This window comes from Monodelphis domestica, chromosome 4, assembly GCF_027887165.1.
Source record: "Monodelphis domestica isolate mMonDom1 chromosome 4, mMonDom1.pri, whole genome shotgun sequence".
Taxonomy (NCBI): Eukaryota; Metazoa; Chordata; class Mammalia; order Didelphimorphia; family Didelphidae; genus Monodelphis; species Monodelphis domestica.
This window is the reverse complement of record NC_077230.1, coordinates 357,194,291-357,215,362: the sequence shown is the minus strand read 5'-3', so window position 1 is coordinate 357,215,362 and position 21,072 is coordinate 357,194,291.

Sequence of the window (21,072 nt, the reverse complement as noted above, 5' to 3'; positions counted from 1 at the left end):
TCCTGGGGTTGAGAAATCCCTTTAATATTAAAAATAGAAGCCAAGAAAGGAATTATTATTGGACATCCCTCTCAGGCAATGGAAATGATAGAAATCTCTCCACTACCTGTCTGGCTCTATGACCATAGGTGGCAGTTCCAATTTTGCTCCCCAAGGAAGTTCTTTCCTATTGTCAAGCTGGTCTCTGCTGGTATCCTCCTTATGCAGTTCCACCTGTTGAGCTCTATTCAGATCGGAGCCATCCTGGGACCACAAAGAGAGCTGGGTAAGAGCAGGTGTGGATACAGCATGGACTCTTTCTTTAGTTCAGGTACCTCCCTGGGGACCTTTTGGGGAAGTCCTTCCTTCTATCCTCAGGCAGCACCTTTGGAAATCAACCCACTGAAGAGCTTCCTCATGAAGGGTTATGGCTTGTTTTCAGCTGAGCTTTTTGTGGCCACGGAGGGAAGGAAGAGAGGCTCAGCAGAAAGGGTTGAATCAGCTGGGACTGGCACCGATTAGCCATTTCCCCAGCTTCTCCATTGTGCTTGTCCCAGAAGAAGAAGGCACTTGTTGATGGAGTGCCCTTTGTCAAAGGAAGCTTTGTGAAGCTCAGGCTTCTCCTGAAGTCCATGGTTCAGATCAGCAGGCTTTTTGAGTGTCCTAATGAATGAAGCCTCCAGCAAGCCAAATAGCCTGGGCACCTGTGGCCATTTAGCCTTGAAGCCATGTAGTCAGGCTCCTAGCTACCAAACAACGAAACCAACCAACCCTGGGAAAGTTGAAAACCCTTGAGTAGTTCAGGAAAAGGAAGTTGGAGCGCAGCTGAGTGGCTCAGTGGACAGAGAGCTGGGCCTCAAGACCAGAGGTCGTAGGTTCAAATCTGACCCCAGACTTTTCTTCATTTTCTAACTCTGGGCAAGTACTACAAGCCAACCAAAATCTGTACTTTCTATTACTGCTGTCAACATTTGCTTTTGGAGTCACTGTGTCTCATTCATCACTTCCATGATGGCTCTTTGAAAATGGAATATCTAAAGGCGACTATTACTGAGTCACAGCAGAGTTGTAGTTTGAGATTATTTCCTCTTGTTCGTGATCCATAACTTCAATTTCCATACAAAGTTCCTCAATGAACACTTAAATTGATCGTGAGAACCATTTATCATTAGATATTGTAAAGAATCCTAAGGGGGTGGGTGGGCGGCTGGGTAGCTCAGTGGATTGGGCGGCTGGGTAGCTCAGTGGATTGAGAGCCAAGCCTAGAGGTGGGAGGTCCTAGGTTCGAATCCGGCTTCAGCCACTTCCCAGCTGTGTGAACCTGGGCAAGTCACTTGACCCCCATTGCCTAGCCCTTACCACTCTTCTGCCTTGGAGCCAATACACAGTATATATATATATATATATATATACATATATATACATATACATATACAGATACAGATATATACATATACATATACATATATATAATATACAGTATATATATAAGGGTTTAAAAAAAAGAAATAACTTGACTGGCATCGATGAATAGAATTAACATTTTAAAACAATATAATTAACATCTAAAAGAAAAAAATATTCATCCTGGGGTTGAGAAATCCCTTTAATATTAAAAATAGAAGCCAAGAAAGGAATTATTATTGGACTTCCCTCTCAGGCAATGGAAATGATAGAAATCTCTCCACTACCTGTCTGGCTCTATGACCATAGGTGGCAGTTCCAATTTTGCTCCCCAAGGAAATTCTTTCCTATTGTCAAGCTGGTCTCTGCTGGTATCCTCCTTATGCAGTTCCACCTGTTGAGCTCTATTCAGATCGGAGCCATCCTGGGACCACAAAGAGAGCTGGGTAAGAGCAGGTGTGGATACAGCATGGACTCTTTCTTTAGTTCAGGTACCTCCCTGGGGACCTTTTGGGGAAGTCCTTCCTTCTATCCTCAGGCAGCACCTTTGGAAATCAACCCACTGAAGAGCTTCCTCATGAAGGGTTATGGCTTGTTTTCAGCTGAGCTTTTTGTGGCCACGGAGGGAAGGAAGAGAGGCTCAGCAGAAAGGGTTGAATCAGCTGGGACTGGCACCGATTAGCCATTTCCCCAGCTTCTCCATTGTGCTTGTCCCAGAAGAAGAAGGCACTTGTTGATGGAGTGCCCTTTGTCAAAGGAAGCTTTGTGAAGCTCAGGCTTCTCCTGAAGTCCATGGTTCAGATCAGCAGGCTTTTTGAGTGTCCTAATGAATGAAGCCTCCAGCAAGCCAAATAGCCTGGGCACCTGTGGCCATTTAGCCTTGAAGCCATGTAGTCAGGCTCCTAGCTACCAAACAACGAAACCAACCAACCCTGGGAAAGTTGAAAACCCTTGAGTAGTTCAGGAAAAGGAAGTTGGAGCGCAGCTGAGTGGCTCAGTGGACAGAGAGCTGGGCCTCAAGACCAGAGGTCGTAGGTTCAAATCTGACCCCAGACTTTTCTTCATTTTCTAACTCTGGGCAAGTACTACAAGCCAACCAAAATCTGTACTTTCTATTACTGCTGTCAACATTTGCTTTTGGAGTCACTGTGTCTCATTCATCACTTCCATGATGGCTCTTTGAAAATGGAATATCTAAAGGCGACTATTACTGAGTCACAGCAGAGTTGTAGTTTGAGATTATTTCCTCTTGTTTGTGATCCATAACTTCAATTTCCATACAAAGTTCCTCAATGAACACTTAAATTGATCGTGAGAACCGTTTATCATTAGATATTGTAAAGAATCCTAAGGGGGTGGGTGGGCGGCTGGGTAGCTCAGTGGATTGGGCGGCTGGGTAGCTCAGTGGATTGAGAGCCAAGCCTAGAGGTGGGAGGTCCTAGGTTCGAATCCGGCTTCAGCCACTTCCCAGCTGTGTGAACCTGGGCAAGTCACTTGACCCCCATTGCCTAGCCCTTACCACTCTTCTGCCTTGGAGCCAATACACAGTATATATATATATATACATATATATACATATACATATACAGATACAGATATATACATATACATATACATATATATAATATACAGTATATATATAAGGGTTTAAAAAAAAGAAATAACTTGACTGGCATCGATGAATAGAATTAACATTTTAAAACAATATAATTAACATCTAAAAGAAAAAAATATTCATCCTGGGGTTGAGAAATCCCTTTAATATTAAAAATAGAAGCCAAGAAAGGAATTATTATTGGACATCCCTCTCAGGCAATGGAAATGATAGAAATCTCTCCACTACCTGTCTGGCTCTATGACCATAGGTGGCAGTTCCAATTTTGCTCCCCAAGGAAGTTCTTTCCTATTGTCAAGCTGGTCTCTGCTGGTATCCTCCTTATGCAGTTCCACCTGTTGAGCTCTATTCAGATCGGAGCCATCCTGGGACCACAAAGAGAGCTGGGTAAGAGCAGGTGTGGATACAGCATGGACTCTTTCTTTAGTTCAGGTACCTCCCTGGGGACCTTTTGGGGAAGTCCTTCCTTCTATCCTCAGGCAGCACCTTTGGAAATCAACCCACTGAAGAGCTTCCTCATGAAGGGTTATGGCTTGTTTTCAGCTGAGCTTTTTGTGGCCACGGAGGGAAGGAAGAGAGGCTCAGCAGAAAGGGTTGAATCAGCTGGGACTGGCACCGATTAGCCATTTCCCCAGCTTCTCCATTGTGCTTGTCCCAGAAGAAGAAGGCACTTGTTGATGGAGTGCCCTTTGTCAAAGGAAGCTTTGTGAAGCTCAGGCTTCTCCTGAAGTCCATGGTTCAGATCAGCAGGCTTTTTGAGTGTCCTAATGAATGAAGCCTCCAGCAAGCCAAATAGCCTGGGCACCTGTGGCCATTTAGCCTTGAAGCCATGTAGTCAGGCTCCTAGCTACCAAACAACGAAACCAACCAACCCTGGGAAAGTTGAAAACCCTTGAGTAGTTCAGGAAAAGGAAGTTGGAGCGCAGCTGAGTGGCTCAGTGGACAGAGAGCTGGGCCTCAAGACCAGAGGTCGTAGGTTCAAATCTGACCCCAGACTTTTCTTCATTTTCTAACTCTGGGCAAGTACTACAAGCCAACCAAAATCTGTACTTTCTATTACTGCTGTCAACATTTGCTTTTGGAGTCACTGTGTCTCATTCATCACTTCCATGATGGCTCTTTGAAAATGGAATATCTAAAGGCGACTATTACTGAGTCACAGCAGAGTTGTAGTTTGAGATTATTTCCTCTTGTTCGTGATCCATAACTTCAATTTCCATACAAAGTTCCTCAATGAACACTTAAATTGATCGTGAGAACCATTTATCATTAGATATTGTAAAGAATCCTAAGGGGGTGGGTGGGCGGCTGGGTACCTCAGTGGATTGAGAGCCAAGCCTAGAGGTGGGAGGTCCTAGGTTCGAATCCGGCTTCAGCCACTTCCCAGCTGTGTGAACCTGGGCAAGTCACTTGACCCCCATTGCCTAGCCCTTACCACTCTTCTGCCTTGGAGCCAATACACAGTATATATATATATATATATATATATATATATATATATATATATATATATATACATATATATACATATACATATACAGATACAGATATATACATATACATATACATATATATAATATACAGTATATATATAAGGTTTTAAAAAAAAGAAATAACTTGACTGGCATCGATGAATAGAATTAACATTTTAAAACAATATAATTAACATCTAAAAGAAAAAAATATTCATCCTGGGGTTGAGAAATCCCTTTAATATTAAAAATAGAAGCCAAGAAAGGAATTATTATTGGACATCCCTCTCAGGCAATGGAAATGATAGAAATCTCTCCACTACCTGTCTGGCTCTATGACCATAGGTGGCAGTTCCAATTTTGCTCCCCAAGGAAGTTCTTTCCTATTGTCAAGCTGGTCTCTGCTGGTATCCTCCTTATGCAGTTCCACCTGTTGAGCTCTATTCAGATCGGAGCCATCCTGGGACCACAAAGAGAGCTGGGTAAGAGCAGGTGTGGATACAGCATGGACTCTTTCTTTAGTTCAGGTACCTCCCTGGGGACCTTTTGGGGAAGTCCTTCCTTCTATCCTCAGGCAGCACCTTTGGAAATCAACCCACTGAAGAGCTTCCTCATGAAGGGTTATGGCTTGTTTTCAGCTGAGCTTTTTGTGGCCACGGAGGGAAGGAAGAGAGGCTCAGCAGAAAGGGTTGAATCAGCTGGGACTGGCACCGATTAGCCATTTCCCCAGCTTCTCCATTGTGCTTGTCCCAGAAGAAGAAGGCACTTGTTGATGGAGTGCCCTTTGTCAAAGGAAGCTTTGTGAAGCTCAGGCTTCTCCTGAAGTCCATGGTTCAGATCAGCAGGCTTTTTGAGTGTCCTAATGAATGAAGCCTCCAGCAAGCCAAATAGCCTGGGCACCTGTGGCCATTTAGCCTTGAAGCCATGTAGTCAGGCTCCTAGCTACCAAACAACGAAACCAACCAACCCTGGGAAAGTTGAAAACCCTTGAGTAGTTCAGGAAAAGGAAGTTGGAGCACAGCTGAGTGGCTCAGTGGACAGAGAGCTGGGCCTCAAGACCAGAGGTCGTAGGTTCAAATCTGACCCCAGACTTTTCTTCATTTTCTAACTCTGGGCAAGTACTACAAGCCAACCAAAATCTGTACTTTCTATTACTGCTGTCAACATTTGCTTTTGGAGTCACTGTGTCTCATTCATCACTTCCATGATGGCTCTTTGAAAATGGAATATCTAAAGGCGACTATTACTGAGTCACAGCAGAGTTGTAGTTTGAGATTATTTCCTCTTGTTCGTGATCCATAACTTCAATTTCCATACAAAGTTCCTCAATGAACACTTAAATTGATCGTGAGAACCATTTATCATTAGATATTGTAAAGAATCCTAAGGGGGTGGGTGGGCGGCTGGGTAGCTCAGTGGATTGGGCGGCTGGGTAGCTCAGTGGATTGAGAGCCAAGCCTAGAGGTGGGAGGTCCTAGGTTCGAATCCGGCTTCAGCCACTTCCCAGCTGTGTGAACCTGGGCAAGTCACTTGACCCCCATTGCCTAGCCCTTACCACTCTTCTGCCTTGGAGCCAATACACAGTATATATATATATATATATATACATATATATACATATACAGATACAGATATATACATATACATATACATATATATAATATACAGTATATATATAAGGGTTTAAAAAAAAGAAATAACTTGACTGGCATCGATGAATAGAATTAACATTTTAAAACAATATAATTAACATCTAAAAGAAAAAAATATTCATCCTGGGGTTGAGAAATCCCTTTAATATTAAAAATAGAAGCCAAGAAAGGAATTATTATTGGACATCCCTCTCAGGCAATGGAAATGATAGAAATCTCTCCACTACCTGTCTGGCTCTATGACCATAGGTGGCAGTTCCAATTTTGCTCCCCAAGGAAGTTCTTTCCTATTGTCAAGCTGGTCTCTGCTGGTATCCTCCTTATGCAGTTCCACCTGTTGAGCTCTATTCAGATCGGAGCCATCCTGGGACCACAAAGAGAGCTGGGTAAGAGCAGGTGTGGATACAGCATGGACTCTTTCTTTAGTTCAGGTACCTCCCTGGGGACCTTTTGGGGAAGTCCTTCCTTCTATCCTCAGGCAGCACCTTTGGAAATCAACCCACTGAAGAGCTTCCTCATGAAGGGTTATGGCTTGTTTTCAGCTGAGCTTTTTGTGGCCACGGAGGGAAGGAAGAGAGGCTCAGCAGAAAGGGTTGAATCAGCTGGGACTGGCACCGATTAGCCATTTCCCCAGCTTCTCCATTGTGCTTGTCCCAGAAGAAGAAGGCACTTGTTGATGGAGAGCCCTTTGTCAAAGGAAGCTTTGTGAAGCTCAGGCTTCTCCTGAAGTCCATGGTTCAGATCAGCAGGCTTTTTGAGTGTCCTAATGAATGAAGCCTCCAGCAAGCCAAATAGCCTGGGCACCTGTGGCCATTTAGCCTTGAAGCCATGTAGTCAGGCTCCTAGCTACCAAACAACGAAACCAACCAACCCTGGGAAAGTTGAAAACCCTTGAGTAGTTCAGGAAAAGGAAGTTGGAGCGCAGCTGAGTGGCTCAGTGGACAGAGAGCTGGGCCTCAAGACCAGAGGTCGTAGGTTCAAATCTGACCCCAGACTTTTCTTCATTTTCTAACTCTGGGCAAGTACTACAAGCCAACCAAAATCTGTACTTTCTATTACTGCTGTCAACATTTGCTTTTGGAGTCACTGTGTCTCATTCATCACTTCCATGATGGCTCTTTGAAAATGGAATATCTAAAGGCGACTATTACTGAGTCACAGCAGAGTTGTAGTTTGAGATTATTTCCTCTTGTTCGTGATCCATAACTTCAATTTCCATACAAAGTTCCTCAATGAACACTTAAATTGATCGTGAGAACCATTTATCATTAGATATTGTAAAGAATCCTAAGGGGGTGGGTGGGCGGCTGGGTACCTCAGTGGATTGAGAGCCAAGCCTAGAGGTGGGAGGTCCTAGGTTCGAATCCGGCTTCAGCCACTTCCCAGCTGTGTGAACCTGGGCAAGTCACTTGACCCCCATTGCCTAGCCCTTACCACTCTTCTGCCTTGGAGCCAATACACAGTATATATATATATATATATATATATATATATATATATATATACATATATATACATATACATATACAGATACAGATATATACATATACATATACATATATATAATATACAGTATATATATAAGGGTTTAAAAAAAAGAAATAACTTGACTGGCATCGATGAATAGAATTAACATTTTAAAACAATATAATTAACATCTAAAAGAAAAAAATATTCATCCTGGGGTTGAGAAATCCCTTTAATATTAAAAATAGAAGCCAAGAAAGGAATTATTATTGGACATCCCTCTCAGGCAATGGAAATGATAGAAATCTCTCCACTACCTGTCTGGCTCTATGACCATAGGTGGCAGTTCCAATTTTGCTCCCCAAGGAAGTTCTTTCCTATTGTCAAGCTGGTCTCTGCTGGTATCCTCCTTATGCAGTTCCACCTGTTGAGCTCTATTCAGATCGGAGCCATCCTGGGACCACAAAGAGAGCTGGGTAAGAGCAGGTGTGGATACAGCATGGACTCTTTCTTTAGTTCAGGTACCTCCCTGGGGACCTTTTGGGGAAGTCCTTCCTTCTATCCTCAGGCAGCACCTTTGGAAATCAACCCACTGAAGAGCTTCCTCATGAAGGGTTATGGCTTGTTTTCAGCTGAGCTTTTTGTGGCCACGGAGGGAAGGAAGAGAGGCTCAGCAGAAAGGGTTGAATCAGCTGGGACTGGCACCGATTAGCCATTTCCCCAGCTTCTCCATTGTGCTTGTCCCAGAAGAAGAAGGCACTTGTTGATGGAGTGCCCTTTGTCAAAGGAAGCTTTGTGAAGCTCAGGCTTCTCCTGAAGTCCATGGTTCAGATCAGCAGGCTTTTTGAGTGTCCTAATGAATGAAGCCTCCAGCAAGCCAAATAGCCTGGGCACCTGTGGCCATTTAGCCTTGAAGCCATGTAGTCAGGCTCCTAGCTACCAAACAACGAAACCAACCAACCCTGGGAAAGTTGAAAACCCTTGAGTAGTTCAGGAAAAGGAAGTTGGAGCGCAGCTGAGTGGCTCAGTGGACAGAGAGCTGGGCCTCAAGACCAGAGGTCGTAGGTTCAAATCTGACCCCAGACTTTTCTTCATTTTCTAACTCTGGGCAAGTACTACAAGCCAACCAAAATCTGTACTTTCTATTACTGCTGTCAACATTTGCTTTTGGAGTCACTGTGTCTCATTCATCACTTCCATGATGGCTCTTTGAAAATGGAATATCTAAAGGCGACTATTACTGAGTCACAGCAGAGTTGTAGTTTGAGATTATTTCCTCTTGTTCGTGATCCATAACTTCAATTTCCATACAAAGTTCCTCAATGAACACTTAAATTGATCGTGAGAACCATTTATCATTAGATATTGTAAAGAATCCTAAGGGGGTGGGTGGGCGGCTGGGTAGCTCAGTGGATTGAGAGCCAAGCCTAGAGGTGGGAGGTCCTAGGTTCGAATCCGGCTTCAGCCACTTCCCAGCTGTGTGAACCTGGGCAAGTCACTTGACCCCCATTGCCTAGCCCTTACCACTCTTCTGCCTTGGAGCCAATACACAGTATATATATATATATATATATATACATATATATACATATACATATACAGATACAGATATATACATATACATATACATATATATAATATACAGTATATATATAAGGGTTTAAAAAAAAGAAATAACTTGACTGGCATCGATGAATAGAATTAACATTTTAAAACAATATAATTAACATCTAAAAGAAAAAAATATTCATCCTGGGGTTGAGAAATCCCTTTAATATTAAAAATAGAAGCCAAGAAAGGAATTATTATTGGACATCCCTCTCAGGCAATGGAAATGATAGAAATCTCTCCACTACCTGTCTGGCTCTATGACCATAGGTGGCAGTTCCAATTTTGCTCCCCAAGGAAGTTCTTTCCTATTGTCAAGCTGGTCTCTGCTGGTATCCTCCTTATGCAGTTCCACCTGTTGAGCTCTATTCAGATTGGAGCCATCCTGGGACCACAAAGAGAGCTGGGTAAGAGCAGGTGTGGATACAGCATGGACTCTTTCTTTAGTTCAGGTACCTCCCTGGGGACCTTTTGGGGAAGTCCTTCCTTCTATCCTCAGGCAGCACCTTTGGAAATCAACCCACTGAAGAGCTTCCTCATGAAGGGTTATGGCTTGTTTTCAGCTGAGCTTTTTGTGGCCACGGAGGGAAGGAAGAGAGGCTCAGCAGAAAGGGTTGAATCAGCTGGGACTGGCACCGATTAGCCATTTCCCCAGCTTCTCCATTGTGCTTGTCCCAGAAGAAGAAGGCACTTGTTGATGGAGAGCCCTTTGTCAAAGGAAGCTTTGTGAAGCTCAGGCTTCTCCTGAAGTCCATGGTTCAGATCAGCAGGCTTTTTGAGTGTCCTAATGAATGAAGCCTCCAGCAAGCCAAATAGCCTGGGCACCTGTGGCCATTTAGCCTTGAAGCCATGTAGTCAGGCTCCTAGCTACCAAACAACGAAACCAACCAACCCTGGGAAAGTTGAAAACCCTTGAGTAGTTCAGGAAAAGGAAGTTGGAGCGCAGCTGAGTGGCTCAGTGGACAGAGAGCTGGGCCTCAAGACCAGAGGTCGTAGGTTCAAATCTGACCCCAGACTTTTCTTCATTTTCTAACTCTGGGCAAGTACTACAAGCCAACCAAAATCTGTACTTTCTATTACTGCTGTCAACATTTGCTTTTGGAGTCACTGTGTCTCATTCATCACTTCCATGATGGCTCTTTGAAAATGGAATATCTAAAGGCGACTATTACTGAGTCACAGCAGAGTTGTAGTTTGAGATTATTTCCTCTTGTTCGTGATCCATAACTTCAATTTCCATACAAAGTTCCTCAATGAACACTTAAATTGATCGTGAGAACCATTTATCATTAGATATTGTAAAGAATCCTAAGGGGGTGGGTGGGCGGCTGGGTAGCTCAGTGGATTGAGAGCCAAGCCTAGAGGTGGGAGGTCCTAGGTTCGAATCCGGCTTCAGCCACTTCCCAGCTGTGTGAACCTGGGCAAGTCACTTGACCCCCATTGCCTAGCCCTTACCACTCTTCTGCCTTGGAGCCAATACACAGTATATATATATATATATATATATATACATATATATACATATACATATACAGATACAGATATATACATATACATATACATATATATAATATACAGTATATATATAAGGGTTTAAAAAAAAGAAATAACTTGACTGGCATCGATGAATAGAATTAACATTTTAAAACAATATAATTAACATCTAAAAGAAAAAAATATTCATCCTGGGGTTGAGAAATCCCTTTAATATTAAAAATAGAAGCCAAGAAAGGAATTATTATTGGACATCCCTCTCAGGCAATGGAAATGATAGAAATCTCTCCACTACCTGTCTGGCTCTATGACCATAGGTGGCAGTTCCAATTTTGCTCCCCAAGGAAGTTCTTTCCTATTGTCAAGCTGGTCTCTGCTGGTATCCTCCTTATGCAGTTCCACCTGTTGAGCTCTATTCAGATCGGAGCCATCCTGGGACCACAAAGAGAGCTGGGTAAGAGCAGGTGTGGATACAGCATGGACTCTTTCTTTAGTTCAGGTACCTCCCTGGGGACCTTTTGGGGAAGTCCTTCCTTCTATCCTCAGGCAGCACCTTTGGAAATCAACCCACTGAAGAGCTTCCTCATGAAGGGTTATGGCTTGTTTTCAGCTGAGCTTTTTGTGGCCACGGAGGGAAGGAAGAGAGGCTCAGCAGAAAGGGTTGAATCAGCTGGGACTGGCACCGATTAGCCATTTCCCCAGCTTCTCCATTGTGCTTGTCCCAGAAGAAGAAGGCACTTGTTGATGGAGAGCCCTTTGTCAAAGGAAGCTTTGTGAAGCTCAGGCTTCTCCTGAAGTCCATGGTTCAGATCAGCAGGCTTTTTGAGTGTCCTAATGAATGAAGCCTCCAGCAAGCCAAATAGCCTGGGCACCTGTGGCCATTTAGCCTTGAAGCCATGTAGTCAGGCTCCTAGCTACCAAACAACGAAACCAACCAACGCTGGGAAAGTTGAAAACCCTTGAGTAGTTCAGGAAAAGGAAGTTGGAGCGCAGCTGAGTGGCTCAGTGGACAGAGAGCTGGGCCTCAAGACCAGAGGTCGTAGGTTCAAATCTGACCCCAGACTTTTCTTCATTTTCTAACTCTGGGCAAGTACTACAAGCCAACCAAAATCTGTACTTTCTATTACTGCTGTCAACATTTGCTTTTGGAGTCACTGTGTCTCATTCATCACTTCCATGATGGCTCTTTGAAAATGGAATATCTAAAGGCGACTATTACTGAGTCACAGCAGAGTTGTAGTTTGAGATTATTTCCTCTTGTTCGTGATCCATAACTTCAATTTCCATACAAAGTTCCTCAATGAACACTTAAATTGATCGTGAGAACCATTTATCATTAGATATTGTAAAGAATCCTAAGGGGGTGGGTGGGCGGCTGGGTAGCTCAGTGGATTGGGCGGCTGGGTAGCTCAGTGGATTGGGAGCCAAGCCTAGAGGTGGGAGGTCCTAGGTTCGAATCCGGCTTCAGCCACTTCCCAGCTGTGTGAACCTGGGCAAGTCACTTGACCCCCATTGCCTAGCCCTTACCACTCTTCTGCCTTGGAGCCAATACACAGTATATATATACATATATATACATATACATATACATATATATACATATACATATACATAAACATATATATAATATACAGTATATATATAAGGTTTTAAAAAAAAGAAATAACTTGACTGGCATCGATGAATAGAATTAACATTTTAAAACAATATAATTAACATCTAAAAGAAAAAAATATTCATCCTGGGGTTGAGAAATCCCTTTAATATTAAAAATAGAAGCCAAGAAAGGAATTATTATTGGACATCCCTCTCAGGCAATGGAAATGATAGAAATCTCTCCACTACCTGTCTGGCTCTATGACCATAGGTGGCAGTTCCAATTTTGCTCCCCAAGGAAGTTCTTTCCTATTGTCAAGCTGGTCTCTGCTGGTATCCTCCTTATGCAGTTCCACCTGTTGAGCTCTATTCAGATCGGAGCCATCCTGGGACCACAAAGAGAGCTGGGTAAGAGCAGGTGTGGATACAGCATGGACTCTTTCTTTAGTTCAGGTACCTCCCTGGGGACCTTTTGGGGAAGTCCTTCCTTCTATCCTCAGGCAGCACCTTTGGAAATCAACCCACTGAAGAGCTTCCTCATGAAGGGTTATGGCTTGTTTTCAGCTGAGCTTTTTGTGGCCACGGAGGGAAGGAAGAGAGGCTCAGCAGAAAGGGTTGAATCAGCTGGGACTGGCACCGATTAGCCATTTCCCCAGCTTCTCCATTGTGCTTGTCCCAGAAGAAGAAGGCACTTGTTGATGGAGTGCCCTTTGTCAAAGGAAGCTTTGTGAAGCTCAGGCTTCTCCTGAAGTCCATGGTTCAGATCAGCAGGCTTTTTGAGTGTCCTAATGAATGAAGCCTCCAGCAAGCCAAATAGCCTGGGCACCTGTGGCCATTTAGCCTTGAAGCCATGTAGTCAGGCTCCTAGCTACCAAACAACGAAACCAACCAACCCTGGGAAAGTTGAAAACCCTTGAGTAGTTCAGGAAAAGGAAGTTGGAGCGCAGCTGAGTGGCTCAGTGGACAGAGAGCTGGGCCTCAAGACCAGAGGTCGTAGGTTCAAATCTGACCCCAGACTTTTCTTCATTTTCTAACTCTGGGCAAGTACTACAAGCCAACCAAAATCTGTACTTTCTATTACTGCTGTCAACATTTGCTTTTGGAGTCACTGTGTCTCATTCATCACTTCCATGATGGCTCTTTGAAAATGGAATATCTAAAGGCGACTATTACTGAGTCACAGCAGAGTTGTAGTTTGAGATTATTTCCTCTTGTTCGTGATCCATAACTTCAATTTCCATACAAAGTTCCTCAATGAACACTTAAATTGATCGTGAGAACCATTTATCATTAGATATTGTAAAGAATCCTAAGGGGGTGGGTGGGCGGCTGGGTAGCTCAGTGGATTGGGCGGCTGGGTAGCTCAGTGGATTGAGAGCCAAGCCTAGAGGTGGGAGGTCCTAGGTTCGAATCCGGCTTCAGCCACTTCCCAGCTGTGTGAACCTGGGCAAGTCACTTGACCCCCATTGCCTAGCCCTTACCACTCTTCTGCCTTGGAGCCAATACACAGTATATATATATATATATATATATATATATATATATATACATATATATACATATACATATACAGATACAGATATATACATATACATATATATAATATACAGTATATATATAAGGGTTTAAAAAAAAGAAATAACTTGACTGGCATCGATGAATAGAATTAACATTTTAAAACAATATAATTAACATCTAAAAGAAAAAAAATATTCATCCTGGGGTTGAGAAATCCCTTTAATATTAAAAATAGAAGCCAGGAAGGGAATTATTATTGGACATCCCTCTCAGGCAATGGAAATGATAGAAATCTCTCCACTACCTGTCTGGCTCTATGACCATAGGTGGCAGTTCCAATTTTGCTCCCCAAGGAAGTTCTTTCCTATTGTCAAGCTGGTCTCTGCTGGTATCCTCCTTATGCAGTTCCACCTGTTGAGCTCTATTCAGATCGGAGCCATCCTGGGACCACAAAGAGAGCTGGGTAAGAGCAGGTGTGGATACAGCATGGACTCTTTCTTTAGTTCAGGTACCTCCCTGGGGACCTTTTGGGGAAGTCCTTCCTTCTATCCTCAGGCAGCACCTTTGGAAATCAACCCACTGAAGAGCTTCCTCATGAAGGGTTATGGCTTGTTTTCAGCTGAGCTTTTTGTGGCCACGGAGGGAAGGAAGAGAGGCTCAGCAGAAAGGGTTGAATCAGCTGGGACTGGCACCGATTAGCCATTTCCCCAGCTTCTCCATTGTGCTTGTCCCAGAAGAAGAAGGCACTTGTTGATGGAGTGCCCTTTGTCAAAGGAAGCTTTGTGAAGCTCAGGCTTCTCCTGAAGTCCATGGTTCAGATCAGCAGGCTTTTTGAGTGTCCTAATGAATGAAGCCTCCAGCAAGCCAAATAGCCTGGGCACCTGTGGCCATTTAGCCTTGAAGCCATGTAGTCAGGCTCCTAGCTACCAAACAACGAAACCAACCAACGCTGGGAAAGTTGAAAACCCTTGAGTAGTTCAGGAAAAGGAAGTTGGAGCGCAGCTGAGTGGCTCAGTGGACAGAGAGCTGGGCCTCAAGACCAGAGGTCGTAGGTTCAAATCTGACCACAGAATTTTCTTCATTTTCTAACTCTGGGCAAGTACTACAAGCCAACCAAAATCTGTACTTTCTATTACTGCTGTCAACATTTGCTTTTGGAGTCACTGTGTCTCATTCATCACTTCCATGATGGCTCTTTGAAAATGGAATATCTAAAGGCGACTATTACTGAGTCACAGCAGAGTTGTAGTTTGAGATTATTTCCTCTTGTTCGTGATCCATAACTTCAATTTCCATACAAAGTTCCACAATGAACACTTAAATTGATCGTGAGAACCATTTATCATTAGATATTGTAAAGAATCCTAAGGGGGTGGGTGGGCGGCTGGGTAGCTCAGTGGATTGGGAGCCAAGCCTAGAGGTGGGAGGTCCTAGGTTCGAATCCGGCTTCAGCCACTTCCCAGCTGTGTGAACCTGGGCAAGTCACTTGACCCCCATTGCCTAGCCCTTACCACTCTTCTGCCTTGGAGCCAATACACAGTATATATATATATATATACATATATATACATATACATATACAGATACAGATATATACATATACATATACATATATATAATATACAGTATATATATAAGGGTTTAAAAAAAAGAAAAAACTTGACTGGCATCGATGAATAGAATTAACATTTTAAAACAATATAATTAACATCTAAAAGAAAAAAATATTCATCCTGGGGTTGAGAAATCCCTTTAATATTAAAAATAGAAGCCAAGAAAGGAATTATTATTGGACATCCCTCTCAGGCAATGGAAATGATAGAAATCTCTCCACTACCTGTCTGGCTCTATGACCATAGGTGGCAGTTCCAATTTTGCTCCCCAAGGAAGTTCTTTCCTATTGTCAAGCTGGTCTCTGCTGGTATCCTCCTTATGCAATTCCACCTGTTGAGCTCTATTCAGATCGGAGCCATCCTGGGACCACAAAGAGAGCTGGGTAAGAGCAGGTGTGGATACAGCATGGACTCTTTCTTTAGTTCAGGTACCTCCCTGGGGACCTTTTGGGGAAGTCCTTCCTTCTATCCTCAGGCAGCACCTTTGGAAATCAACCCACTGAAGAGCTTCCTCATGAAGGGTTATGGCTTGTTTTCAGCTGAGCTTTTTGTGGCCACGGAGGGAAGGAAGAGAGGCTCAGCAGAAAGGGTTGAATCAGCTGGGACTGGCACCGATTAGCCATTTCCCCAGCTTCTCCATTGTGCTTGTCCCAGAAAAAGAAGGCACTTGTTGATGGAGTGCCCTTTGTCAAAGGAAGCTTTGTGAAGCTCAGGCTTCTCCTGAAGTCCATGGTTCAGATCAGCAGGCTTTTTGAGTGTCCTAATGAATGAAGCCTCCAGCAAGCCAAATAGCCTGGGCACCTGTGGCCATTTAGCCTTGAAGCCATGTAGTCAGGCTCCTAGCTACCAAACAACGAAACCAACCAACCCTGGGAAAGTTGAAAACCCTTGAGTAGTTCAGGAAAAGGAAGTTGGAGCGCAGCTGAGTGGCTCAGTGGACAGAGAGCTGGGCCTCAAGACCAGAGGTCGTAGGTTCAAATCTGACCCCAGACTTTTCTTCATTTTCTAACTCTGGGCAAGTACTACAAGCCAACCAAAATCTGTACTTTCTATTACTGCTGTCAACATTTGCTTTTGGAGTCACTGTGTCTCATTCATCACTTCCATGATGGCTCTTTGAAAATGGAATATCTAAAGGCGACTATTACTGAGTCACAGCAGAGATGTAGTTTGAGATTATTTCCTCTTGTTCGTGATCCATAACTTCAATTTCCATACAAAGTTCCTCAATGAACACTTAAATTGATCGTGAGAACCATTTATCATTAGATATTGTAAAGAATCCTAAGGGGGTGGGTGGGCGGCTGGGTAGCTCAGTGGATTGGGCGGCTGGGTAGCTCAGTGGATTGGGCGGCTGGGTAGCTCAGTGGATTGAGAGCCAAGCCTAGAGGTGGGAGGTCCTAGGTTCGAATCCGGCTTCAGCCACTTCCCAGCTGTGTGAACCTGGGCAAGTCACTTGACCCCCATTGCCTAGCCCTTACCACTCTTCTGCCTTGGAGCCAATACACAGTATATATATATATATATACATATATATACATATACATATACAGATACAGATATATACATATACATATACATATATATAATATACAGTATATATATAAGGGTTTAAAAAAAAGAAATAACTTGACTGGCATCGATGAATAGAATTAACATTTTAAAACAATATAATTAACATCTAAAAGAAAAAAATATTCATCCTGGGGTTGAGAAATCCCTTTAATATTAAAAATAGAAGCCAAGAAAGGAATTATTATTGGACTTCCCTCTCAGGCAATGGAAATGATAGAAATCTCTCCACTACCTGTCTGGCTCTATGACCATAGGTGGCAGTTCCAATTTTGCTCCCCAAGGAAATTCTTTCCTATTGTCAAGCTGGTCTCTGCTGGTATCCTCCTTATGCAGTTCCACCTGTTGAGCTCTATTCAGATCGGAGCCATCCTGGGACCACAAAGAGAGCTGGGTAAGAGCAGGTGTGGATACAGCATGGACTCTTTCTTTAGTTCAGGTACCTCCCTGGGGACCTTTTGGGGAAGTCCTTCCTTCTATCCTCAGGCAGCACCTTTGGAAATCAACCCACTGAAGAGCTTCCTCATGAAGGGTTATGGCTTGTTTTCAGCTGAGCTTTTTGTGGCCACGGAGGGAAGGAAGAGAGGCTCAGCAGAAAGGGTTGAATCAGCTGGGACTGGCACCGATTAGCCATTTCCCCAGCTTCTCCATTGTGCTTGTCCCAGAAGAAGAAGGCACTTGTTGATGGAGTGCCCTTTGTCAAAGGAAGCTTTGTGAAGCTCAGGCTTCTCCTGAAGTCCATGGTTCAGATCAGCAGGCTTTTTGAGTGTCCTAATGAATGAAGCCTCCAGCAAGCCAAATAGCCTGGGCACCTGTGGCCATTTAGCCTTGAAGCCATGTAGTCAGGCTCCTAGCTACCAAACAACGAAACCAACCAACCCTGGGAAAGTTGAAAACCCTTGAGTAGTTCAGGAAAAGGAAGTTGGAGCGCAGCTGAGTGGCTCAGTGGACAGAGAGCTGGGCCTCAAGACCAGAGGTCGTAGGTTCAAATCTGACCCCAGACTTTTCTTCATTTTCTAACTCTGGGCAAGTACTACAAGCCAACCAAAATCTGTACTTTCTATTACTGCTGTCAACATTTGCTTTTGGAGTCACTGTGTCTCATTCATCACTTCCATGATGGCTCTTTGAAAATGGAATATCTAAAGGCGACTATTACTGAGTCACAGCAGAGTTGTAGTTTGAGATTATTTCCTCTTGTTTGTGATCCATAACTTCAATTTCCATACAAAGTTCCTCAATGAACACTTAAATTGATCGTGAGAACCGTTTATCATTAGATATTGTAAAGAATCCTAAGGGGGTGGGTGGGCGGCTGGGTAGCTCAGTGGATTGGGCGGCTGGGTAGCTCAGTGGATTGAGAGCCAAGCCTAGAGGTGGGAGGTCCTAGGTTCGAATCCGGCTTCAGCCACTTCCCAGCTGTGTGAACCTGGGCAAGTCACTTGACCCCCATTGCCTAGCCCTTACCACTCTTCTGCCTTGGAGCCAATACACAGTATATATATATATATATATACATATATATACATATACATATACAGATACAGATATATACATATACATATACATATATATAATATACAGTATATATATAAGGGTTTAAAAAAAAGAAATAACTTGACTGGCATCGATGAATAGAATTAACATTTTAAAACAATATAATTAACATCTAAAAGAAAAAAATATTCATCCTGGGGTTGAGAAATCCCTTTAATATTAAAAATAGAAGCCAAGAAAGGAATTATTATTGGACATCCCTCTCAGGCAATGGAAATGATAGAAATCTCTCCACTACCTGTCTGGCTCTATGACCATAGGTGGCAGTTCCAATTTTGCTCCCCAAGGAAGTTCTTTCCTATTGTCAAGCTGGTCTCTGCTGGTATCCTCCTTATGCAGTTCCACCTGTTGAGCTCTATTCAGATCGGAGCCATCCTGGGACCACAAAGAGAGCTGGGTAAGAGCAGGTGTGGATACAGCATGGACTCTTTCTTTAGTTCAGGTACCTCCCTGGGGACCTTTTGGGGAAGTCCTTCCTTCTATCCTCAGGCAGCACCTTTGGAAATCAACCCACTGAAGAGCTTCCTCATGAAGGGTTATGGCTTGTTTTCAGCTGAGCTTTTTGTGGCCACGGAGGGAAGGAAGAGAGGCTCAGCAGAAAGGGTTGAATCAGCTGGGACTGGCACCGATTAGCCATTTCCCCAGCTTCTCCATTGTGCTTGTCCCAGAAGAAGAAGGCACTTGTTGATGGAGTGCCCTTTGTCAAAGGAAGCTTTGTGAAGCTCAGGCTTCTCCTGAAGTCCATGGTTCAGATCAGCAGGCTTTTTGAGTGTCCTAATGAATGAAGCCTCCAGCAAGCCAAATAGCCTGGGCACCTGTGGCCATTTAGCCTTGAAGCCATGTAGTCAGGCTCCTAGCTACCAAACAACGAAACCAACCAACCCTGGGAAAGTTGAAAACCCTTGAGTAGTTCAGGAAAAGGAAGTTGGAGCGCAGCTGAGTGGCTCAGTGGACAGAGAGCTGGGCCTCAAGACCAGAGGTCGTAGGTTCAAATCTGACCCCAGACTTTTCTTCATTTTCTAACTCTGGGCAAGTACTACAAGCCAACCAAAATCTGTACTTTCTATTACTGCTGTCAACATTTGCTTTTGGAGTCACTGTGTCTCATTCATCACTTCCATGATGGCTCTTTGAAAATGGAATATCTAAAGGCGACTATTACTGAGTCACAGCAGAGATGTAGTTTGAGATTATTTCCTCTTGTTCGTGATCCATAACTTCAATTTCCATACAAAGTTCCTCAATGAACACTTAAATTGATCGTGAGAACCATTTATCATTAGATATTGTAAAGAATCCTAAGGGGGTGGGTGGGCGGCTGGGTAGCTCAGTGGATTGGGCGGCTGGGTAGCTCAGTGGATTGAGAGCCAAGCCTAGAGGTGGGAGGTCCTAGGTTCGAATCCGGCTTCAGCCACTTCCCAGCTGTGTGAACCTGGGCAAGTCACTTGACCCCCATTGCCTAGCCCTTACCACTCTTCTGCCTTGGAGCCAATACACAGTATATATATATATATATACATATATATACATATACATATACAGATACAGATATATACATATACATATACATATATATAATATACAGTATATATATAAGGGTTTAAAAAAAAGAAATAACTTGACTGGCATCGATGAATAGAATTAACATTTTAAAACAATATAATTAACATCTAAAAGAAAAAAATATTCATCCTGGGGTTGAGAAATCCCTTTAATATTAAAAATAGAAGCCAAGAAAGGAATTATTATTGGACTTCCCTCTCAGGCAATGGAAATGATAGAAATCTCTCCACTACCTGTCTGGCTCTATGACCATAGGTGGCAGTTCCAATTTTGCTCCCCAAGGAAATTCTTTCCTATTGTCAAGCTGGTCTCTGCTGGTATCCTCCTTATGCAGTTCCACCTGTTGAGCTCTATTCAGATCGGAGCCATCCTGGGACCACAAAGAGAGCTGGGTAAGAGCAGGTGTGGATACAGCATGGACTCTTTCTTTAGTTCAGGTACCTCCCTGGGGACCTTTTGGGGAAGTCCTTCCTTCTATCCTCAGGCAGCACCTTTGGAAATCAACCCACTGAAGAGCTTCCTCATGAAGGGTTATGGCTTGTTTTCAGCTGAGCTTTTTGTGGCCACGGAGGGAAGGAAGAGAGGCTCAGCAGAAAGGGTTGAATCAGCTGGGACTGGCACCGATTAGCCATTTCCCCAGCTTCTCCATTGTGCTTGTCCCAGAAGAAGAAGGCACTTGTTGATGGAGTGCCCTTTGTCAAAGGAAGCTTTGTGAAGCTCAGGCTTCTCCTGAAGTCCATGGTTCAGATCAGCAGGCTTTTTGAGTGTCCTAATGAATGAAGCCTCCAGCAAGCCAAATAGCCTGGGCACCTGTGGCCATTTAGCCTTGAAGCCATGTAGTCAGGCTCCTAGCTACCAAACAACGAAACCAACCAACCCTGGGAAAGTTGAAAACCCTTGAGTAGTTCAGGAAAAGGAAGTTGGAGCGCAGCTGAGTGGCTCAGTGGACAGAGAGCTGGGCC